This window comes from Artibeus jamaicensis, unplaced genomic scaffold (assembly GCF_021234435.1).
Source record: "Artibeus jamaicensis isolate MK-2021 breed Jamaican fruit bat unplaced genomic scaffold, CSHL_Jam_final contig_548, whole genome shotgun sequence".
Classification (NCBI taxonomy): domain Eukaryota; kingdom Metazoa; phylum Chordata; class Mammalia; order Chiroptera; family Phyllostomidae; genus Artibeus; species Artibeus jamaicensis.
In genome coordinates, this window is record NW_026521883.1 from 8,255,311 (window position 1) to 8,266,220 (window position 10,910).

General features: G+C 40.7%; 2 pseudogenes; one reads left to right on the plus strand and one right to left on the minus strand.

Moving 5' to 3' along the window:
• Nucleotides 1–2,245: 2,245 nt before the first annotated feature.
• Nucleotides 2,246–2,890, minus strand: LOC119057038 (myosin regulatory light chain 12B-like; annotated as a pseudogene).
• Nucleotides 2,891–9,983: 7,093 nt separating this feature from the next.
• On the plus strand, nt 9,984–10,469 carry LOC128628149 (ferritin light chain-like; annotated as a pseudogene).
• Nucleotides 10,470–10,910: the final 441 nt, after the last annotated feature.

Below are 10,910 nucleotides of genomic sequence, written 5' to 3' on the forward strand. Positions count from 1 at the left end.
AAGAGGCAAATATTCTGACAGATGCGCAAACTTGTAAAATCACTGCATGGTGCCTAAAAAGTTACAAATACATAAACAAATGAGAAGATATAGTTTTTATTAATTCTTCATTTTAACAAAATTATTTTCTACCAAAATTTTTAACATGTCTTTAGCCAAATCACTAGATATCTACTATCTTCACCCTATCTCCAAAGACCTTTCATTATAAAGGAACAATAACAACAAAAATCAACAGTCTCATTTCAAAAAACTTAATTTTAAATATTATTCTGGGTGTGGCACAAGGCACATTATCTAGGTACATTCCCAATATTTTAGAAAGGAAAAAATAAATTTCCTCTCCCAAGCCAGATTTGGTTCTTAATTCCATCTAATACACAGCGCAAATGTCAAATGAGATACCGTGATTTATAATCTACATGATTGCACTTGGCTTTAAAAGTCTGTATTAGTGGTATCATAAGAACCCTCAAGATAGGAATGACTTTCTTTTTAAAAAAGAAAACATTGTATTTATTTTTAGAGAGAAGGGTAAAAAGGGCAAAAGAGATGGAGAGAAACAGACATGAGAAAGAAACATGGATAGTACGCTCCCCAACCAGGGACTGAACCTGCAACCCAGGCATGTGACCTGACAGGGAATTGAACCGGCAACATTTCACTGTGCAGGACGTCGCCTGAACAACTGACCCATATCGGTCAGGGCCAGAATGATTTTCTGGAACCATTTTCTCCCATAGAATGTGACATTCTCTATTTTCCAAGAATAACAGTAGAGATTTTTCTAACCAAAATTCAGAAATATATGATTTGAAGAACATCTGCACTTCCCAAATTGAGATAGGAAGAAAAGTATTTTAACTGATGGTTTTTAGCTGTGTTTACTTTTGAGATTACTAACTCAAAGGTCTACATTTTTGAAATTACTAACTCAAAGGCCTACACTTTTTTCAGTTTCATTTATTTTTTAATTAGAGTTGACATAAATACAATATTATATTAGTCTAGGGTGTACACCCTAAGTGATTAGACATTCTATATAACTATATAACTTACTAAGTGATCACCCTGATAAGTCTCGTACCCATCTGACACCATACATAATTATTAGAATATTGTTGACTATATTCCCAATGCTGTACTTTACATCCCCATGACTATTCTGTAACAACAAATTTGTACTTCTTTTTTTAATTATTGATATTTTAGAGAGAAAGAGGGAGGGAGAGAGAGAAACATCAGTTTGTTATTCCACTTATTTATGCATTCATTGGTTGCTTCTTGTATGTGCCCTGACCAGAGATCAAACCCTAACCTTGGCATATAGGGACGATGCTCTAACCAATTTAGCTACCTAGCCAGAGCTCCAGTTAGTACTTCTAAATCCCTCCACTTTTTTCACCCATCCCTCCAACCCTCCTCCCAACTGGCAACTGTCAAAATGTTCTTTGTATCTATGAGTCTGTTTCTGTTCTGCTTGTTCATTTATTTTGTTTTTTAGGTTCAATTGTTGATAGGTATGTATTTATTGTCATTTTATTGTTTATTTTTTTTTCATCTTTTTCCCTTCTTTAATATTTTGTGTAACATTGGTTTTATGGCGATGAACTCCTTTAGCTTTTTCTTATCTGGGACACTATATGACCTTTGATTCTAAATGAGAGCAGTCTTGGTTGTGCGTCCTTGCTTTTCATCACTTTGAATATTTCTCACAGCTCCTCAGAGGCCTACATTTTAAAAATAGGGATGAATATCTGTGCAAACATCAACTTCTGTGTATCTATCTCCATGTATAAAACTCTAGAAATTGTGTTTGAATTTTGAAAATATATCTATTTCTGTGCCTTTTTTTTTCTCTGTATATTCCATGTCTCTATCTTAAAGCAAACCACCCAAGGCATTCTTTCTTGGTTCCTCTTTCTGCTGTTCCCTTTATTCACTCTTTTTCTGTCTCTTTATTCTCTCATTTTCTTTCTTTATCTTCCCTCGATTTCTTTACCTTCGCTTTCCAATATGGAAAACCATTCTTATTTTTTCACATTTGTTGACTTTTATTTGCAATCTCTTTTTCAACACAATTTACAACCTCATCCCCAAAGTCTAGAACAAATATATCAAAATAAAGAGGCAAAGCTGTGGAAGAAACTAAGTTTTATGCAACAGGTGTCTGAGGGGGGGGAATGTAGTGGAGAAATATAACAGAGTAAGACAAAGTAATTGGAAGGTTTTAGCTAAAGTTCTTTCAATCATCTTTATCTTTAGTCCCATGTTTAAGGATGTTCGATGTAATTGAAATTTCTGTTTTTGTCCATAGGTGCTTCTCTAGACAGCCCCTCCCCTCTCTTGTCTGTCAACTTACCTCTCATTGGTGTCAGCAGCTCTCTCAGGTAATCTTTCTGCATGGTGTCAGTCGCTTCTTCATCAAAGCAAGCAAAAGCATCTCTAATGAAATATCCTGGATCTGTGCCATTTAACTTCTCACCAAACATCACGAAGTGAAATTTATGGGCCCTGGAGTCTCCTTCATCATGGCATCAAGAATCCACTGGATTCTTCCCTAGAGAAGCAAGCATATCATGCAAATCTGCCTTGTCAATGAAATCTTCTCTGTTCTTTTCAATCATGTTGACGGCCTCTTTAAACTCCGGAATCTGTGACCGGTCAAACATGGTGAACACATAAGATGCTGCCTGCTGGGGGCGCTTCTTGGTGGCTTGGTCTTTGCCTTTTTGCTTGACAAGGTGGCTGTTTAATTCACTGCCAGACACCAGAAACCAGGCTGCCCTGCATAAGATGATGAGGGTCTTCCATGAGCAGTGGGCTGTGCCTCGAACTGACAAACATTTAAAAATAATCTGTTTGGAAAGTGATATAGAGGAAGGAGCATAGGCTTGAGATCACACAAACAGGGGTTCAAGTCCTAGTTCCTCACTTTCAAGTGCCAAGGACTTTGAGCAAATTATTATCCATTCTAAGCTTCAGTTTTATCACCTGTGAAGTGGGGAAATGAAGCCTACTACTCTAAGCTTGTCTGGGTTCCTTGAGATAAAGTATATGAAACAGCCAGCATTCAATAAGTATCAATAAACACTGGTTCACCTTCTCACTCGAATAGAGTTTTATGATCTCCATTCTTAATTCTGAAAGCTAATAAACAAAATGTTTTCTATTTCTCTCAAAAATTTGCTTTACTTAGCAGATCTGAATTTACTTTCTTTCATTAATAATTAAATGGGGTTTTGATGGAACCCTTTCTCACTTATCACTGTTTCCCAAATTATGTTCCACAAAACACTAGTATCCTATTAGATATTAATAGAGGTCAAATAAGTTTGCATACGATATCTTCTTATAGAATCATGGTGCACATTTGCCTATTAAAGGCAACTCTGGTCCTCCCAGTCAAGGTGGCGGTGCAGGCAGACACAGCTCGCCTCTTCACACAACCACATCAAAATTACAACTAAAATATAAAACAACCATCACTCAGGAACATCCTAAATCGAGCTGAATGAAAGCCTAACAACTACAGAATTAAAGAATTCACAACCATCCAGACTGGTAAGAGGGGTGCTGATGAGGAGCGGGCTGGTCCAACACCTGTGTGGATAAAAATTTGGGAGTTATATCACAGAAGAGAGGAGTCCTAGCCCCACACCAGGCCCCTCTATCCCAGGATTCCAGTACCAGGAAGATAAGTCCCCCTAACTTCTGGCTGCAAACACCAGCAGGGATTGAGTCCGTGGAAAAAATCTGGAGCACCAAGCAGTTAAAGAACTTCTTAAAGAACCCACACATTGACTCACCTACTCAGACTCACCCCCTCAGAGCCTCAGAACAGGGACAGCAACTTGAAAGTCACCAGTGGTATACAGGGAGAAACTGAAGTGTTTAGCATCAAAGTGAGCAGTGGCCATTGTCCCTTTGCTAAATCCTCCTCCCATAGAGCCAGTAAGCTGGTATCATATATGAGACTTCATTGACCTGGGTAACACTGTTTGACCTTGGAGATCCCCAGAGATTCTGCCCTATCTAACTTATGGGCCCACCCAAGCTGCCCTTCCATAAGAATGGCTGGTCTTGGCTTCCAAATCCTATCAAATAAGCAAGCAATAGCTGGCTTCAGTGAGCCCTAGTGACAGTCATTAGATTCACAGCTTGGCTTCACCTGGGAATCTCCAAGTCCAACACAAGTAGCAGCCATCTCAGACTGCTAGGGTGCCCTAGGCAAAACACAGGTGGTGCTGACCTTGGTCTGCACCACCCAGAAAATCTCAGGGTCAGTGTACCCAGTGGACAGCTAGAGACCACATCAGAGCACCACCACCCTGACCCTGCACAGCTGATCCTCCATGGAGGGTGGAGGTTGGCTGTCAGTGGTCACAGCCAAACCTTGCAGCCAACTGGCCTGCATAAATCCCTCCCATTGACCTGCGAAAAGCAGCCAAGGCTCAAATACAAGAGGAGGGTGTGCTCAGCCGACAGGAAGGCTGCACCTCAAGTACCCAACTTGGTGATAGGGGAGGGATTAGTAGTAGGTGGACCCTACTACTAATGGACCCTACAGGACACCTACTACATTAGGCCATGCTACCAACACACAGAGTCAAAGCAGCTGTACCTAATACATAGAAATAGAAACAGGGAGGCTGCCAAAACAAAGAGACAAAAAAACATGACCCAAATGAAAGAACAGATCAAAACTCCAGAAAAAAGAACTAAACAAAATGGAGATAAGCAATCTGTCAGACGCAGTGTTAAAACACTGGTTACAAAGATGCTCAAGGAACTTAGTGAGGACCTCAGCAACATAAAAAAGATCCAGTCAGAAATGAATACACTAACTGAAATAAAGAACAATTTATAGGTAAGTAGATGAAGCTGAGAACCAAATCAATGATTTGGAGCATAAGGAAGCAAAGAACAACCAATCAGAACAACAAGAAGAAAAAAGAATTTAAAAATAACAAGGATAGTATAAAGCAGCCTCTGGGACAACTTCAAGAGTTGTCACATTACAGGGGTACCAGAAGGAGAAGAGAAAGAGCAAGAAATTGGAACTCTATCTGAAAAAAATAGTGAAAGAAAGCTTCCCTAATTTGTTGAAGAAAATAGAAATGCAAGTCCACGAAGTACAGAGAGTCCCAATTATAATGGATGCAAAGAGGCCCACTCCAAGACACATCATAATTAAAAGGCCAAAGGTTGAAGATAAAGAGATACTCTTAAAAGCATCAAGAGGAAAGGAGTTAGTTACCAGATGGTTGCCAGATGGGAGCGGGGAGGGGAGAATGGGTGAGGAAGTGAGGGAATTGAGACATACAAATAGGCAGTTACAGAATAGCCATGGGAATATAAAGTACAGTATAGGAAGAGGAGTAGCCAAAGAACTTATACACATGACCCACAGACATGAACAGTGGAGGGAGGATTGCCTGAGGGAGTAGAGGTGCAGGAATGAGGGGGGCAAAGGGGGAAAAATCAGGACAACTATAATAGCATATTCAATAAAATAAAAAAAATTTAAAATCAACTCTGAGCAATTTCTGAGAGCAACTTCAACATAGTGTTTTCCCTCATTAGTTCACCATATCCATTTTTTATTTAACATTTATTGACATCCTGCATAAAATCCAAACAACCCCTTTTAGAAAATGCTAATCTGGAGAGATGCGTAGACTTTTATATACATCAAACAATTTTTCATAAATACAACTTCTTTCAATAGAGAGATGAGTTAACTAGCACCCAGTTAAAAGTATATTCTTTGACAAAAGCCTACATAATTTCGATTTGGTGTTTTGCATTTTCTTGCTTTTTGCTGTTTTCTTCTTCTTCTTCTTTTTTAATGTGACTATCAGTCAAAGGACACCAGCTGAGTGCTCCCACGGAGTACTGATCACAAAGACAAGTCACATACACTCTTTTTTTGAACCTGTTTTCTTGCTTTTTCTCAGAGCCTTTTTTTACTAGCTTGCTCTGAGGAGTCAACCGGATCATCCGTGTGGAAGTGCAGCCTACACCAGAGCAAGCTTGGACTGGTTAGGAAATAACGCCTTCGGGACACTGTCAACTGAGGGAGGAACATTAAATGGTTCTGAACAGAAATCATCATCATTGCCCAATTGGGCAGGGGGAGCTCTTTGAGCTCAGACCCCACCAGGGAATGATCCTTCTTTCCAAAGGAATTTCAAGGATACACATGACACTCAGATTAGATGACCCAGTCCTGGGATATGGGCTCATTGTTGGAAGGAGAGAAAACACACTACTATAGGGTTGTTACAAGGGCAAAGTAAACAAAAAATAAAGGTTAATATCAGAGAGCAGTAACTACTGTACTATTCAAGAAAGATATATCTAATGAAAGGTACAAATGTCCACTTACAGAACTAAAAGCAGGTAAAATACCCTAAAAACTATCAGAATGAGAAAAAATCCAAAGAAAACAAAGAGAATCTACTGAAAAAAAAATGAAGAGATGCCAAGGAAGCATAAAAACAGAAAACAAGGTAAGATTACAGAATTAAAACTATACATAATAATTAAAATAATAAGCGTGAATGAGACGAACTTAGTGAAATAAAAAAATTTTCAAATTGATCAAACAAAATATCCAAAATATCCAAATTGATCAAATAAACCGGATCAGTCTACAAAGCCACATGTAAAACCAGAAATTGATAAAGCCCAATGTTGGTAATAATGGTGCCACACTGTCCTGGGAAAACAAATTGGTGTAACATTTCTGGAAGGAACTGAGCCTAACTGTATCAAAATGTAAAATGTACACTCCATTGTACTGAGCTAGTCCAGTCTAGAATTTAGCCTAAGGAGAAAGTTGTGAAAATGCAAAAAGCTGAACACAAGATGTTTATCATTGCGCAGTTTATGGTAAAAAAATAACGCAGACAAACTAAGTGCCCAACAGTAGGATACTGATTGAGTAAATCATCCGGATGTTTGGCAAACATTAACAATCATGGCGTTAGTCTACAGATAGTGACTTGGATATCCATCCATTGCATATTCTGAGTAGAAAAAGGACATTACAGAACAAGTAAATTATGACCCCATGTATGTGGATGTACTGCATAGAGATGGCTAAAGGATGCTCACCAAAATTGCTACAGCTCTTGCTCTGCATTGGGGAGATTTTAGGGGTGATTTTTATTTCCTGTTTTGTACTTTATGTTGGTTAAAAACATTGGTTATGAGAACACTTTTTTGTGTATGTGTCTAAAAACCTCTATGCCTTTAAAGCCATTGGATCAGGCCCTTGCCAGGTAGCTCAGTTGCATTCAATCTCCAGTTAGAGCACATACGAGAAGCAGCCAATGAATGCATGAATGAGTAGAACAACAAATCCATGTTTCTCTCTCTCTCTAAAAATTAAATAATAATTTTTTAAAAAACAATAAAGCCACTGGGTCAGCCGATATGCTTCATTCCTGTCATTCTCCCAATTATAAGCCTTAGGAAGGGGAAAACAATGGGTGGTTATCAGGAAAGGAATGGCCAGGCAGGCTTCCTGTCTGCAGAGGCCAACAGGGACTAGTCATGTAGAACCAGCTACCATGTCATAACCAGGAAACTAGTTAAAGCAACTCTCAGGACAGGAGTCAAAGAGTTACTGAATGCAGGCCCTTCTCTGCTTGTGTGTTTGTTTATAGCAATTTCTTGGCTTCTATGGTGTCTGTAATAGAGCAACTAAGGGACTTTCCCCAAATCAGAAGTCTACAGTGACTAATTTCTGGGACTTCCTGAGGCTGTTCTGTGCCTTGGGCAGCTAGCTGTCTAGCAGCTGAAGTTTCTTACAGCAGTGAGAGAGGGTGAGTCTAGGAGGAAATTCCTAACACTTTCATTTATTGTTTGACTCTTTAAAAAAAAAGAGCATCAATTACTTTAGCGAAAATGACCCAGCTATTTTGTAAAGGATAGAGGGGTCAACTGTGTCCCAGTATGATAAGGACTGAGATGAGCTCACTGGATGTCACAACAGGGAAGTTGTAGTAAGTGGCCTGGTCAAGAGCAGTGCCTGCCTGGTGGGGCCAGGGGAATGGCCTAAGAGAGGAAGTGAGGAAGTGGAGAGAGTGAGTCTGGACAACTCTTTCTGGAAGTTCGGTCATGAGAAGATAGGACCTAGAGCAATGAGTGACAGAAGAAAGGAATGGGGAGACAGGAAAAGGCATTTAATTTTTTTGTTTGTTTCTGTTTTTATTTATTTTGAAGATTGAAAAGAGCCTGTAGATAAGAAGTGGATGATTCAGTGGGGAAAGGGGATCCTTGCTCCATAGTGGAAGAATCTGGAAAGCAGGGAGGGAATGAAAAACAGAGCACCCGGTAAAGAGTTGGCTGTAAATAGAATGAGGAATGTTGTAACTGTGGGAAAGGAGGAAAAGCCATGGAGAGGTCAAATGGAGAGCTGCCTCTCCAGTGAAAACAGAGATCGAAATAAAGATGGCCCTGCAGGTGCCAGTACCAATAGAGTTTTCAACTGGGAGCACTCACCCTGTTCCACCCTAATGTGGAAACGCCGTCTATGATGGAAACGTCCACTATCTGGACTGTGGTCGTTTTAAAGGCACATACACATGTTGAAACTCATCAAATCATATGCTTTAAATACTGCCATTTATGATACATCAATTATTCCTCCTTAAAGCTGTAAAGAATTTCTTTTTGTGGTTTTAAACTGTCATGCTTCAGTCAATAGGGGGCGGGGTTGTGCACCACAATATGGAAAATGGTTTTCCTGTCTTTTAGTTTTATGGTTCTGTTTTTCCTGATCCTTTCTCAGAGGACAGAGCTCTTATTCACAAGCATTAAAAGAAAGCAATTAAATAATCATAGACATGAAGATACAGGCAAGTGGATGTGCAAAGTTTAGAGTAAAGCCCGGAGCTGCTGAAATACTCTCAGTGCCTGAGTAGCAAGTATTTACAGACTCAGCCAAAGAAAGGGTGAGATAGCAAAAGAACAAAAGCATTTCTTCACAGTCATGTGGGAGACAAGTCTGGGATTCTCTGATGGCAAAGATTACAGTTGCCGCCTTTCAGAGAACAGTTTTGTTACCCAGTTTTGTGAATAGGCCAATGGCAGGACAGATATCACACTAACGGCTGATTGGAGAGGTGATGGGAACAGAATTGAAAAGAGGCTTTTTTGTTCCTCGTGCAGGTTTGAGGACTTTCTGGCAGCGTGGGGCAGAGGAGGCCTTGGTGCCTGACCTGCCTGCACCAGTCTTCTCTCCTGAGTTAACTCCTCGGTGTAATATTTTGGAGCAATTCATTTTTTTCTTTGGGTTTCTGTTTTCTCATCTGCAAAATCAAATTAATAGTCTTTGCCTTGGCTGCTTTTCTGAATAAAAGTGAGAGATTCTAATGAAAACATTGAAAAAGTAAAAGGAACTGTGTGAGATTTTAATGCAACTGCAACAATTCGGCGACACAGATGGTGTTCCCCGGTTTGTGAAAAGGTTATGTATGCCCTGCCCCCCTGCCCCCAACCCCGCCTTTCCCAGATACTTGTGGCCCGTTTTGTTGATTGAGGACACGGATAAATGACTCCTTCCTCTCACCCAAGGCCCTATCCTCCTTACCTATCATAATAACAGCCCATCTCACAGCTACATAAAAAGAGACAGTGAGTTTAAGTGTCTCTCCTTGGGTTACAAGCTAATAACTCAGAAGAGCCAGCATTTGAACCCAGGACTCAAACACTAATGTCACTAATGTCTGGCCTACTCTTCTCTGCCTTTAAAACGCTAGTATGTCTGTCGGCAGTGCGCCAACAGTCCTGTACATCTGTCTCTTGCTTCAACAGTGTTTGAACTAAACAGACCCAGGGATGCCCCTTCTTTCAGCCTCCCACCACCTTCTAACCCATCCCAAATGTAACCTTCGGAACCACCTCAGCCATCCTCTGCCTCCAGGACAGCCAATGCCATTTTTTAGCTCAACTCCAATTGCCTAGCAATCATGAGCTCCCAGATTCCTTAGAATTTTTCCACTCTGGCAGAGGCTGCTGTCAACCACCTGGTCAACCCGCACCTTCAGGCCTCTTACACCTACCTCTCTCTGGGCTATTTTGACTGCGACTATGTGGCCCTTCAGGGTGTGGGCTATTGCTTTCTCAAGTTGGCCAAGGAGAAGCTTAAGGGCACCCAGTACCTCTTGAAAATGCAAAACCAGCACCCCTTGGCTGGCACCCTTTTCTGTGACTTGCAGAAGCTGTTCCAAGATGAGTGGGGTAAAACCCAGAACAGGATGGAAGCTGCTATGGTCATGGAGAAGAACTGGAACCAAGCCCTTTTGGATCTTCATGCCCTGGGTTCTGCCCGTGTGGACCCCTGCCTCTGCAGCTTTCTGGAGAACCACTTCATCAAGAAGATGGGCAACCGCCTGACAACCTCTGCAGACTGGCCCAGGCGAGAATCTTTTCAAAAGGCTCATCCTCAAGCATGACTTGGACTCTTTAGAGTCCAGAGGCCTTCGAGCGTCCCTTCTGCATGCCCTGGTGTCAGATTGTGCCTGTGCCTCTGCCTGCAGCCACAAGGCAGCCTTTTAATCACCCTGGAGCCCTCTCCCGTGCTATGGACCAAAGGGAAGCAATAAGTTCTCGCAGCAAAAAAGTAAATAAATAAAAACCACATGCTAGTATCTCTACAGTAGTCATTAGTCACATGTGACTGTTTCAATTAAATTAATTAAAATAAAATTAAATGAAAACTTCAGTTCCTCGCTAGTCACATATCAAGTGCTCAATAGCCATGTGTTGCTACCATATCAGACAGCACAGATGGAGAACCTTTCAACACCACAGGAAGTTCTAATGGACAGGACTGCTGGCGTATGACTCTCATGCATCAGGAAGATCCAGTTAGATGAAAGACTTATCTTTACGTG